General features: G+C 39.3%; 1 protein-coding gene across 2 annotated transcripts in view; it reads right to left on the bottom strand.

Moving 5' to 3' along the window:
• The window catches only part of LOC118784032 (catenin beta-1), a 44391-nt gene that overhangs the window by 11146 nt on the left and 19067 nt on the right, over positions 1-14178 (bottom strand). Inside the window, exon 1 of one of the 2 annotated variants that reach the window (XM_036538004.1) lies at positions 5633-5811. The exons of the other annotated variant lie outside the window; for it this stretch is intronic. The gene's annotated coding sequence lies outside the window, so the exon portion shown is untranslated. Of the gene's footprint in view, positions 1-5632; positions 5812-14178 lie in introns of those variants that run through there. 2 annotated transcript variants of the gene reach the window in all.

Genomic DNA, 14178 nt, shown 5'->3' with positions numbered 1-14178 from the left:
GAAGACTTGATGGAAAAAATTAGATCCATTCATCATCGTGTCGGAAACAAAAATGTTGGCCCGCACCAACCGAAGAAAGATTGTTAATCAGCCAGCACAGCGATAGGTACCGTTATCGCTGATACGCAGAGCTCAGTCAAACTAAGATTCTGAGCACTTCGTACTAGGGATATCAGTAACACTTAAGATGTACAGAATTACACAGGGCTAAAAGCAACAATTTTTTCTGAGCCTGAAATGGTTTTTTTTTGGACAAAATGGGACGCACATACAAAACAAAAAATATATACATATATAAAAAAAATTATATATATATATATATATATATATATATATATATATATATATATATATATAAATATATATATATATATATATATATAAAATATATTTGTATTACCATGCTAAAATTAAAAGTACTTCCTTTTTTCTTAAATGCTACTAAAAATGAAAAGTGCAACTTCAATAAAAGTTGGTCCAGTAGCAAGATGCTGTGTTACAACTTTGTCCAAGTCATCATCACAGAATCGGACCAATAAATTGAAAATTCTGTCCATGTTGTGGTTTGCGAACTCATCAACATTCTGTGAAAACATCCGTTTTGACAGCTTGTGCGTTAAACATTGCCTGTGACAGGCAATGTCGCGAGTGGATAGGTAGTTGGCCTGTGTATTTGACACGCTAAGTTTAGAGTGTGCAGTTCTGTCCTGTGATGTTTTACACAGGTCAGCTAGCACTGGCGCTATCCTGAAAGACAGGTCATGTTCCGCCATAAATGCGGACTTTATGATGGCACACGCAGTCTTGGATGGGTGAAGTGGCAGCAGCTAAAGTGGCCACAGCTCCCGACCACCCTGACGTACAACGAAGAGCCCAAACAGCTGCTTTGTGTGAGGGATCTGTATCATGCCGTGACAATACCTTTTGCCGCTTGTCCCATACTGTATTTTTTTCGAACACACACTGCAAAGCAGCTCCCAGGCTCGTTTAATTTGTGACAACATACACTGAACGTGTCCGTCATTACCATTTTCATCTAACCAAGCCTATCGCCATTTATTTTTCACCCCCCGCTCTACTGTGCTTCACAAGTTTTTGCTTCCATGCTCCCTCTTTCTGAATGCATGCTAGCCTATTGTGCAGTAATCAACTGACACAGTCCCCGCAAATACTTCTTGGCACCGCCTCACAGAAAGTTGAAACTAGTTGCTGATTGGATAAGAACACTGCTCTCGTGCCAGTACGTCACCTAAACAGGCTACCACTGGTTAAAACTCATCTGAAAACACACCACGTCAGTGAATGTTTAATAAAATTGCGTTCCAGTCCGGTAATATCAGAGCCCGTATACACTATTAATAATTTATTGCCCGATCTAAAATCTCTGGGGCCGGAGATCTTTGACCCATGATTACAGAGGAATGGAGTACTCCGTTAAAAAAAAAGTCACTAACACAGGGCACATCATCTTCCCTTTGTGCTTAATGACAATATAAAAAAGCATGTCAAATATCCTCCATCTTACAGGCCTGGCCCTCAAAAATGTCCAGTTTTGCATTTCACTGTGGTTAGGTTAGATGCCAGGGGGCTCTACTTTAAGATGGTTGTACAAAAAATGGTCCCACCTTCAAAGCGTAGCTACACAGACTACATGACTTTCTGCAAAATAATTCCACACAACAAGGGAGCCACATGCTAGCTAGCAACAGTAATGTTTTGTTGCTGTGTGTTCTTTGGCTGCACAATTTATAAATTCATTACCTCACTCCACCTTCTGTCCAAAGACAATGCCCCCTAATGGGCTACCTGAGTGCATTATTCTCGAGAACGCTGGATTTCAGGTTGCGCAACAGCATAACAAAGATACTATTTCTATTTTTGCAGTCATTACAGTATTTGTCATGACCTGTTACTGGTTACACAGCTATTACCAGTTTTCCATGTCCCTGGGTAGATGTGTATAACATCAAATGTTCCCCTCCATTTGAATTCAAGTGGTCTTGATGCTTATGAAGGAAACTAACTAGCCAAGTGAACAATGTTAATTAAAGATAAGTTACATTCTTGCTTCCGTTTCTGCTTAAGCTCAGAAACTGCACTCCCTTGAGACTTAAATCATTGTCCATCACACTGTTGATCCGTTTGTGTGTTTGCATAGTGTGGAAAAAGGTCTGCACTACTTGAGATAACGGTTGGCATCACCATCTCCATCATGCCAGCCAACTGTAGCTTTAGCATTCACAACCAAACTAGGAAGAGTGCTTAACCTGTGAGTGTATGAAAACAGGGTGTTAGAGCTGCAATTTATCAAAGACTCAAAACCAGTTAAAGGCACCTGGTTCTGTTTACAATTTACTTGCATTCTTCTGCCTTCCACTTTTCCATTTAATGTCTTTATATTTTGTCTATAGTCTTGTTTTGTCTGTTTATCGTCTTGTGTATTTATACATTGACTGAGTGTACCACCATGGGTCCCAGGGAAACATTAATTCAACCCTACTGTATACTTGCATACGGCTAGGCTGACAGAATCTCTTGACTCTTGACTCATTGTATTTGTTTGTGCTACTGAACTGTTTTCTTGTTTGGGTGCCTACAACCAGCAGAAAACGCAATTATTCCCTGACAAAATTCTTCTACCTACACTGTGGCAGACTTCCACAGTAAAATGACTCAGATTTCAGAAGAAATTTTCTATTAGGTCTCAACATTCATTTTTAAACATTATCTGTTCCTTGTAGAACACTTTACTGATGCACATTTCTTACCGCAGTTTACTTATTTTAATTCCACATTTAATGACACAATGAAAACAATCCTTTTTTGGCACCTGTAATATGCCAGTTAGTGTATGAATGGTCTAATTTCAAATTATATGGCCCTTTGTCAGTGGCACTTTCAGTTCAAAACACCCGAGAAATGATTGTCATGTTCTGAAGAGCACGACATGTTGAAGCATCCTATTTTATAATCTGTGTTTTTGCACTTTCTAACATTGGTTCCTTATGTTTACATCTGGAGGAAGATTCTTGAAATCATAACCCTTGCATTCAAACCAAATGGCAATTTGACATGCTCTTGAAGACAAGATAATTTGAGCCACTGCTGCAACAGAAAAGGTGAAAGTCGGGTGGTGAGGAATCCAACACACAAAACATCCAAATAGAACACTTGGTATTCAGTGGATCATCTTTCACAATTAGTCAATGCCTGCAAAAAAGGTCACTGTGGGTGTGTCTTCAAGGGAAATCATCTACCACTTGGATACATTTTTTCCAGTCACAACAAAATCAGTTTTACTGGGCTGGCAATGGTTTTCTTCATGCATCAAAATTCAGGTCTGCTGGCCCTCGAGTGTGACTACGCTTGCTACCAATATGTTTGCTAAATAATCCAAACGCCAGATTTTTTTTCCCCATACAACCTTACCTTGCGCCACAGAATATGGAAGTGAAATGCAAAATTAGAATGGCGTTTCAATCGATGAGTAAAACATTAGGGAAAACTGCCGGAGGCTGATATGTTAGCATGCAAATAAGTCGGGGCTTAGTTCTAATCGGGTTATTTCACTAATCAAAAGTACCACTGCTTGGACACTGGAGGGAGAGCAATCGCATCAAGGATGTAAATCCATCTCCGCTGATCTAATCTACCTCCAAACCCAACAGCCTCCTCTGGCCATACCTCCTTCATCAACAAAACCTTACCTAGGCTACAGTAAAACAGAAGAGGTCCTGACTGCACCAATACAATTTTCTCCACAGATACATCGACCAGCGAATGACGCCCTGCTACGGGCCATCGGCACAAAGGCACCAGTGTCGCCTCCCTCACGAATTCCCTACACCCTATTCCCTCTCTATAAAAATTCATCTGTTAAGCTTACTGTTCAAGGAGTACATACTTAGACACACGCATATGCAAAAACTACACGCAACAGTGTCGGTAAATCTAGTCGATTCTATGGGCTCATGTGGCCGTCTGGTAAACGCAGAGAGCCACTTTCGGGAGTATGACACCTTCCCAGAATCACCTTGGGTCACTGTTGAAAAAAAATGTAATATTTGACAGTGGGGGAAAGTTCACTGTACTCCCAAGGAATGACAAATGTTTGGATCGAGGATAGGCACGTGAATTCAGGACATGATAGCTGCATAAATGAAAATATGATGACGGCAAAAACCGAAAGACAAGAAACACGAATGGACACCAGTTTAGATGTCGGACAGTCGCAACACAATTGAACATAATCTGTTAACACGCGTTAGTGATCGCTCCAACTATGTTACGTCGTTATCACCACGTAACTGCTAATGGTACATTTCACCATTCCGCAGCACAGGCGGCATTAAAAACACTAAAATGCTCGATGGAAAAATTGAGTCAAATGCGCCCAACTGTTGGTACTTTCTCACGTTTACATGCAAGATTGACGACGGGAGTCCTAGACTCATGGGAAATTTAACACCCATTGCCAACACATTAAAAATTTCCAACTGGCCAACGGCTGAATCGTTTCTAGCGACGGCAAATTACCTCTATGCGTCAAGAGCGCGTCCAGACAGTTCGGAGGAGGGGAAAAAGTAGTGAGTGCAAGGGTATTTCCAGGGTAGTCCCTTATATTATTTAGAATATCGAGTAGAAAAGATCAAAGCCTGCTTACACTAACCTCCCTGCCCCCATAACTAGGTTCCGATTTCGTAGCTTCGCCTTCCAATGCGCGATCTTAGCTAATACTGCAAACGTACTCGGGTTTCACCAAGACTCCTCCTCAACTTCCTTTGAATCACAACGGCTGGGGAATTCGTCGGGACTTGGGCCTTTGTTTAGATGTGAGGAGAGTATACACTTGCATTATATCCTGATCAGAAGTTTGCAGTGGTTTCCACTTGTTTTCGTTTAAAATTGCTAACCTACACGCGTTACTAGAAAAGAAAAAACTGTCTAAATGTTACATTGCACCACCAACACAACTTTAACACATGCGATCGTTACTACTTGGGCAAAGGCAGTACACTACAATCTTAGCTACATGCGGAATCAAATGAGTTAGAATTGTAATCAACTGAAACTCAGCCGGCACAAAGTAATTTTAAATGTGTGCAATGAAAAAAGTAGAAGTAGTTGGGTAATGAATGGTTAAATGACACTTATTTAGTTCGCAATGTTGGCTGCTTCACAATCACTCAACTAGCGACCTTATTTTGCGATCACACTCTAGTAACGTTAATCTAACTAGTTCATCTTAATTCCAACGTTACCTAGTCTAGTCACCTACCTTAAGCAACCGGCGCGCTAGCAGCCTATCCAGCTATGAAAAGTTTATCGTTAGCTAGCTATTAAAGGGATAGTCAACTGCCATCTAGCAGGCTGAACCTTTTTAGAAAGCTCCCGACCATGCCCAGTCAAGCAGTCAGGAATCCAACTTTAGCTAATATTCTGCATATTTTTAAAGATAAATCTTACAGCTCCCATACCACAACAATTCAACATGACAGTGAGAAACTCAGATTGCTGAATTAGGTGAAGATAATATCGTCCAACACCCCTCACATTCAAACGAGGCAGTTTTGCAGTCCCACAACACAGGCAGCAAAACCTTACGAGAGATTTCCTGGATGATCCAACGTACCTGAGACAAAAAGGATATATCCGTCTTCTCTGTCAGCGGTATGTAACCAATGCTGCGTGTAATACTTCACAAACGTGTAACCCACCCTTTGAAAAACCAAAAAAGTACTCTCCCTTTAACACCGTTGTCTATCGACGGTGCTACCACAAGACACGGAGAGTATCAAAATGGCGACGTATTGGTTGAGTGCTCTTATACAAGCACTGTGGTCAGTGTATTCCTCCGCTGTCATGAAAAAATAGCTACCCCGCTTTTGAGGAGAGACCTTTATTTAACCCGAAATTTATGGTTTAATCCCTTCCACCACGAACATGATAAATACGGATAGTTGTAATCCGGATCGTATTTTATATCACAGTAAAAAGGTTCACGTTAGAATTCGGAGTGCGCGCAGGAATATATTAGATGTGATGACGACGAGGTACCTATTCATGAGGTTGGAATGTGAGTGTTTTGCTGAAAAAGATGTGGGGGAGCGACGCGAGGCCGGGGGTTAGGTGTGAGGATGTGCTGAACTGCGGGGCTCCGAGGTTAGGCGTGGACGGCAGCCTTGCGCTGCCACTGCGGTGACTTCAGTGTCGTAGGCCAAACGTATATAAACAGTAACAACGAAAAGCTGTATTATCTGTGTTTTATTTTGCAGTGCCTATTAAGAAAAAATATATTACTATTATTATGCAAAATTAAGTAACTACCTAGTTATCATATATCAACAAAGAGTGCTTAAGACTTTTTTGGAGGGGGAGGAGGGGTGTCTAGTATTGTGTTGCTTTCATTCCATGGGTGTGTACGCATTTTCTGTTTGATCAAAGCTTGAGTGCATATGTTTTCTTAAAAAGTGTAAGACAAATTAATTATGTTTAGGCCTATGAACAATAAAACGGACTGCGCATTTAAGTCGCTTTGCAAGCAAGGCTTTTGTGTTGAGGAGATCTGTTTTTTGTGGACTTGCTGTGGCTGAGCTATTCACTCAGCGTGTTTGTTTTTGTTTTGAGGTTAGTTGTAGTGACTAAATCACTAATACCGTCCTCACCCGTTATTACTAAACTGGGCATACTAGTCAGATATATTAAAAACACCAAAATTGTTAAATGTTTTTTTTTTGGGGGGGGGGGGGGGGGGGGGGGGGAGAGGAGAGTACATTCTAGGCATTGTTGCATCTGTGGAAAACGGGGGGGAGGATGGTCCTCTGTAGTGCCTACTTAAGTCCTCTAAATTTAGCACAGAATGAGACGTGGGTATGCTGATGGCTGTGAGGCGATATGATGGCCATTCCGAAGAGCCTGGGTACGGAACATTTCATTCATGGCTCATGCTGACAAGAGCGTGTGTGATAATGCATTCGGTTCTTTTTTTGTGACAAAAAAGCAAGAAAACATTTTCCCCATTTGTGATCGATGTATTAACGTTAATGTGAGTTTTTATGAATGATCTATTTTTTTCGTTTCAAGAGCAAATCTTAAGAGCAAGGATATCTGTCGGTTTGCTTATCAGCGCAGCTGATATAGTATCTCAAGGTGTCTGTATTTTATGGGATTTTTTTTTCTTTTCTTATAGCAGTGCTCTCTCGTTTCATGTTGTAGGATAACTGTTGTTGTTTTGATTTAACACATTATGAAGCGCATTGTAATGATTCCGTTCTTTAGAGTGTTGTTTAAAGTTAAATTGCTATATTAAAATTCGGAGCTGTGGTATATATACACTAATATTATACATCTACATATACTCTTTTCCACAACAGCACAAAATAATCAGTGATCTTCTTGACTGGGAATGTTGAAAAAAAGGAATCATAAGACAAAAAAAATCTTAAACAGTTGCAGCCTGTTATTAATTATAAGCATCATATAAAAACATCTTGAGACATTATATGTTACATTGTGTTTTATTAGGAATTTCTAAATAGTAATGTATGTATACCATCATATGTATATCCTAAACTGTCCACCACATGTTACAAATGTAAAACCCTGTAGTCAGATAGAACAGACCATTTTAATTTTATAACCTTATGATAGGTATGATATTCCATAGGTTTTAACTTTACACTTTGTGTGCTGCATTCAAAATGGTAGCCTTCTAGTTCCCTGTGAGCCATGTTTAAATACAGAGCATATGTCAGGGATAGTGATGTCACTTTTCCCAGTAGTTACCTTTCTCATGGTTAGATATCTGAACACCATCTATATGTTTGTACAGACCCCATCCCCCCGGTCACCAATGTGGTAAATGCTTGAAGGCATGCAAGTATTCTTGAGTATCTACAGCTATGGCCCCTCCCCTCTAATGAGCAAGGGCAGGCTCTTGTTGGGGTTCAGAATGTTCAAAATGAGAAACAATTGAAAGCACTGAACACCCACATAGTCTCTCATTGAGCAGTCTTGCACAACATTGCTCACCAAAAATATTTAACAGCTAATACAACAAAAGGTCACTGCATTTCCTTCTCCTCTGCACCCGACATGCAAACAAGGCTGAGCGCATACCTTCTCTTGGTGATATGCCAACGTCAGAGCGCTTTACACTCCCGCCCCCTGCCCCCAAATCCCACATACAGAGACGCACACATAAACAAGAGAGGAATTAGTGCAGATGTGTTCGTTAAATATTATTTTTTGCCAGGATAAATCGGATACTATATTTTAAACTACATTTTTTCCATCATTTACATTCAGCTCCCTATTCTTATAGGTAAAGGTGACAGAGGTCAAAGGGAATCTTGTCTCAGGTACAGACGTGAACAGTGTCAACAAGGCAAATATCCTTTCAGTTTAAGGGCCTGTCTATGACCTCAGGTGGAAATCAGCCTCTTCAAACATAGGTTAAGCAAAGTGTTACTTTTTTGTGCCACATTTTTGTCAGTATCTTTTATTGCCATATACATGATTTAGTATAACTAAAAAAACACACAACCTCCTTAAATTCCTTATTGAAAGGTAAGAGCAAACATACTTGTAGTTAGATCGAATCTAGTTTACAAAGTGAACTGTGGCCTAAAGAACCAGCGGTAGTGGTCATTATCAGTAGTATTTTGAAGGAAAGTTTTAAAAAAAACATTCCAAGAGCAGTTGAAACTGTCGATTATTTAGGTTTAATCCGTAAAGAACGATTATTCATAACATTATAATCAACATTCTAATCATTTTTATTTAATCCTAAATGACACTCAACTTTCCAGTTAAGCTCTGTAGTCAGTCTGCTGTCTTAATGGAAACACAGATACTGTAATCTGGTTGCTTTATGAGAAGACAACACACTTGGTAACATCGAGTCTGACTTTTATACAAACTAAAACATTTATAATCACTTAAATGAATGCCAAAAATAATGTCCAATTAATAAAGAAGCAGTAGCCATCATTCAAGAAAAGTGGATAGTAAAACAAAAGGTTAATTTATTCCCTGTTAGCATCATATACCTGTGTGTCATAGGGGCCTCATATTTTACAAGGCAGTGGTCATTGAAAGCAAAATTTTGTAGTGTTACAAAACAAAAACAAGATGAGGGTATATTCGTTAACTTCACAGGGATGTCCGCTTAAGCTAGCCAACACTCTGCACACAGTGAGGTTTAATTTAGTACTACATTACATCAAAATAATCCACAAATCAAAATAGATCTAAAAACCAGTCAGTAAAGCTATACCGGATACTTCCTGTCCAAAAATCCTAGAGGAAAGTAAAGCAGTGGATTTGAAAAATTGAACATTGCAAAATATATTCATATGTATTGAAACGTAATACTTGCTGAATTTCATTGCTCATTGCTTCAATGTCAAAAGGTAAAAAAACAGCACCTGCAAGGACACATTAGGGCTCAGACAAAATGCTGGTGACTAGATTCAGCTCAGGGGTAATCCAGATGCCTCCCTGATAGTGATTTGTACTGTGCTGAATAACTGAAGAAGGCAGACTGGATTTTGTAAGTCGGAAAGTGTAGTTTTCATCCTGAATTTCACCCTCTTCCCCAGGAAAAATGTTTGCAAGTACCAGGTTAGGCCTAAAGATCAGGTAGCACAGTACACACTAATGCATATACTAATAATACTATAGGCAGCTATTGGATTTTGATGTACAGTGTAATATATACCTATGAGAATCAGTCCTGTGTCATTGGTGTTATCTTTTATTGCAGGTATCTGATCACCTCCGTTCAAAAGACATGATATACTAACCCACAGGTTAGCATTGAGAGACAACGACATCTTGTCTCCTTTGTCAGCTGTGCTCCAAATATTTGAGTAACTTGTTTCAGTACTTTCCTAGAGGGGCTTGAGATTGTTTTGGGAATTCTCATGTCGAATGAGATTTAATTAGTCGAACGCTATTAGAGGTGCATGATCCTTTTGCTGCTACGTGGTAGTCAGGTATCGCCACCCTGCAGGTATTATGTGGTCCTCCCGATCCACCGCCACTCAAGGCCGAAACATTGATGTATAAGTTAGGCAAAACCCCATGATTAGGAATTACAACCACAGAGCAGGAAAAAAAAAAGAACAACAGACACACACAGGCGCACACAAAACATCTTCATTCCCTGAAGCACATTTCACTCCCTGCACATAGATCAGAAAGCCAATCCCCTAAAAATACATGTGGAAGGAAGATTTAAACATGCAAGACCCGCTGTCTCCCTGTGGGTTTGATTGTAGTGTGGAAGTCATAGGTCTCTCTCATAGCCAAGCCCCACCCTGGAGGAGAAATGAGGTAACACACAGAGCAGGGATGCGATTGGCTGGCCTGAGAAGAGTGGGGATATGAGAGGGAGGTGCTGAATCCCCTGGGACACAGCTGAATGGATGCTGAATGCCGAGGGGGCGGAGTTCCTTTCTCTGTATCTGAAAGGAAGGGGAGCTCTTAAACCCACATGTGTACTCAGGAGATTGTGTATTTTGACCCCTGCACTGCCAAAGGTCCTGAACCCACATCCTGGCTGTGGCTGCACTCCTGGCCTACAAGTGACAGTGGGCATGGCACATGGGCTCTCAGCGTGCACCTGGGTCCAAGGGTGGCAAAATGGGTGTTCTATTTTCATCCCGTGGGGAGTGTGAAAGGATGTTTGCATCCACTTCAGGCCAGCACAGCTATCACAGTATTCACAAAACGTTTTTTTTTCTGCGATTACAGCAACGCACCAGCATACTGCAGCGCCGCATAGCTGTCGTTACGTTGTGTTGAAGAAGCCAGACAGGATGTCAGTCTGACTGCAGAACTACTGATTGGCAAGTGTACATGACTGTAATTAAGGAGGATGTTGATCAGTTTGAATATTTCACTAGCCAAGCATTCTCCTCTGTGTGCACCTGTGTGTGTGTGTGTGTGTGTGTGTTATCACAGTTGCTTGTTTTTTTATGATGTGCTGTTGCTATGATGATCAATACATCAGCTGCTGCTAGATTACTTGGTACAGTAGGTGTTTTGAGTCTGGAATAGAAACAGTATCAAATAAACTCATTCCCTCCACTATGAAGGCATTATGATTACACCTGGATTTTGTGATAAAAATGAATGCATATCCTCTCAGCATTCATAAAGTAATATTTACACATATTAAAGAGTTATACATTATCTTCCCAGTGAGTACCAAGAGGCAGTCATGGCATCTGGCTCTTTAACTGCAGACGTATAAATGTGTGTTTACGGTTTTAAGGATGTGTATTTTATATCTACTTTTCTTCCTGAGAACATTGTAACCTTCACTGCACCAGGGTTACAGCACAACTGGGACACACACAGACAGCTCTCATTCTATTTTTCACAGCCCCTGTTTACAACATCATTGCCCTCTGAGAGTCACCCTCACTGTGATAGTGAGAACTTCGCCAACACCACACCTTTCACTTCATTCAGCGTGTGACAGTATGAGAATATTTCGTGGCAGCATGTCAGATAGCATTGGATCAGCACTGTGTCATTCACCTTTGTACAGTGCCATTCTTTGGTCACTACAGTGCTTTTTTGGCCGTAAGCATCACTCTTCTGCTTGGGCAGTTTTGCTGATGACATTTTGGAGTCCTTTGGCCTTTTTTATCGACTGGGGGAAGAAATCGGTTGCATGTTAATGTGAGAGCATTTCTGAAAAAGCATCAGTGAACAGCTTAGTGTACAGAAAAATTGCACTAATCACGATAAAGCAAAATGTAACAATGGAATGTGTTCTGTTTCTTTCTCCTCAAGCTCAGCATGAGGTCCATGCTTGATGTTGATGTAGTGAGCTGTCAATGTAAAAATAACAAAATGCCTATTCCCTAAAGCAACAACATGTTACAATGAAAAGAAATAAAAATCGGGGTATTTTCTGAACAGGTGTACACTGCACTGCACAGTGATGATATAAAGAGCTTTCAATAACACACCAAGCTTCATAGTCCAGTGAAACCTAAAATATTGGTGAGTTCAAATATCAACATAAGAAGCAACCAAACCTAAAACTGGGTTATGTTTGTTTGGCATGAATAGAAAGAGGCCTTAGAATGCGAAAATGACCATCTTAAAGAAAAACGAGTCTCAAACACAATACCTGTCTAAATGGTCTATCCACCCTTTTAATAGTATCTCCTGAACATAAACAAACAATATAATAATCCATGATTCCCTGCCAAATCCCATGCCTATATATGAAATAAAAATAATTACGTTTTTATGCCACTTCCCAGGCATTACAAAATCATAAAACAGCAACAAAACAGCAAGCGTTGTTCATGATTATTATTATTGTTACTTTTATTACTATAAATATGGCATCATTATCATTTCTGTCATATATTAACAAATCATCTAGAAAACAAACATAAATAAAAAGAATGGTAACCTTTGATTCTAACTGATTTGTTGTGTTCCTTCAGGTAGAGGACCTGCTGCTAAAACATTCATTTAAGTCCTCTGAGATACAGAAAAAACAAAACCTGCACATGACACAAAGTCAGCAAGATATGGTTAACACTCATGATATTAAACATGGTCAGTTATGAAAAGGCTATATGGTCGGTATTGAAAAATAAGGCACTGTAGTCAGAATCTGTGTAGAAATAAGACATTTGGACAGGTATTTCATGCTCCCACAGTTTGATTCTGGTTTCTAAACACTAAAAAAATCCCTTAACTTGTCTGTAACCTATGCATACCTTACCTTTTTAGTTTTACTGTAACACATACTAACAGTGAGAACAAAAAAAAACAAACAACAAGGACAACAACAACAACAATAACAATAATAATAATTATAATAATAAGAGGAGGAAGAAGAAGTACACATATAGTGCTAACACAGGTAAGATTCTGGTTCAAAATAACATGAACATACATGAAACAAATTATTCATAAATGGCTGTTTCAATCATATGTCATTTCAAAATCAATTGATATATGTTATAGATTTTTTTTTTTTTTACTGCATGCAACTCTTCCCAAACCCCTGGCCACAGGGTATCAAGTATAGGATATTTTGCTTTGTGAACATATCTTAATGCCAGCTTCCACAGTGAATGAAAATACATGAGATCAAATACATCCATACCACGAAGCATGGAATGTGGCAAACTATCTTAGTTGTACAGTACAAACATTTTTCTACCTGCCTAGAAACAAACATGTACATGTGATATGTTCTTTGACAATGCAGTGCATCAGCATTTAAATCCTGTCTGAAGCATGCATAGATAACAGAAAACTATGGCATCAAACACGTCTGCATTTGCACTATTTTTTTATGGTCAGAACGGAAAAACATAGTTCTTATGATGTCACTATTACATCAAAAGTGCTGCGTTTTTGTGACCTGCTGCAATTACATGATCAAATGGAGGGTAAATAAAGATATTTCTGAGATATTTTGGAGATATGTTTGGATGGTTAAAATTGCATTTAGAATTTATTAACTACAATCATTTTAAAAGCTCATTTTAAAAGCGCAGGATAATATTTTGTAATTCTGAGGATGTGATATGAAGGCTATGGCTATTGTAGAAATTAAGTTTCCAATTTTTCTGACTAATAAAAAGCAGTTAATTTTCCATCTAACTTTAATTCAATGGGAATTACTTTTCCTACTGTGAAGTACTAAATATGGCCTGGAAATGGTGAAGTAATTTATCTTACATCTTTCCTTCACTGACTAATCCATAAAAAAACATAACTACAGAAAACTGATCTTTTGTCTCAAAGTGTGAGGCTATGCAGACGACGCTGGTAGTCACATGCCTGGTTCCTATTGTCTGCTGGGCTATGCTGCTATTTGCTGAAATAGTGGCTGGTTGCACTCAACCCCTCAGAATTGTATTGGTGTGATAGAAGGGCTTGATAGTGCTGGCTAGGAGCATCTGCATTATGACACTAAACAAAGAGATGCTGGTCACACAAAAATTTTCACCTTTAGAATGGACACTATAATTAATGATATGATGTCTAATGAATTAATCACAATACTTATTAAGACCCAAATAAACCCTAATAATAAACCATACCTCCATGTTTTTGTTTTATTGAGCTATTGCTCTGTCCTTGTAACACTAAATATGTTTTATGGCAAAAGTGTCAAACATCATTCTT

Source organism: Megalops cyprinoides, chromosome 10 (genome assembly GCF_013368585.1).
Source record: "Megalops cyprinoides isolate fMegCyp1 chromosome 10, fMegCyp1.pri, whole genome shotgun sequence".
Taxonomy (NCBI): domain Eukaryota; kingdom Metazoa; phylum Chordata; class Actinopteri; order Elopiformes; family Megalopidae; genus Megalops; species Megalops cyprinoides.
The sequence above is the reverse complement of the archived record's forward strand: the minus strand, read 5'-3'. Positions and strand labels throughout refer to the sequence as shown.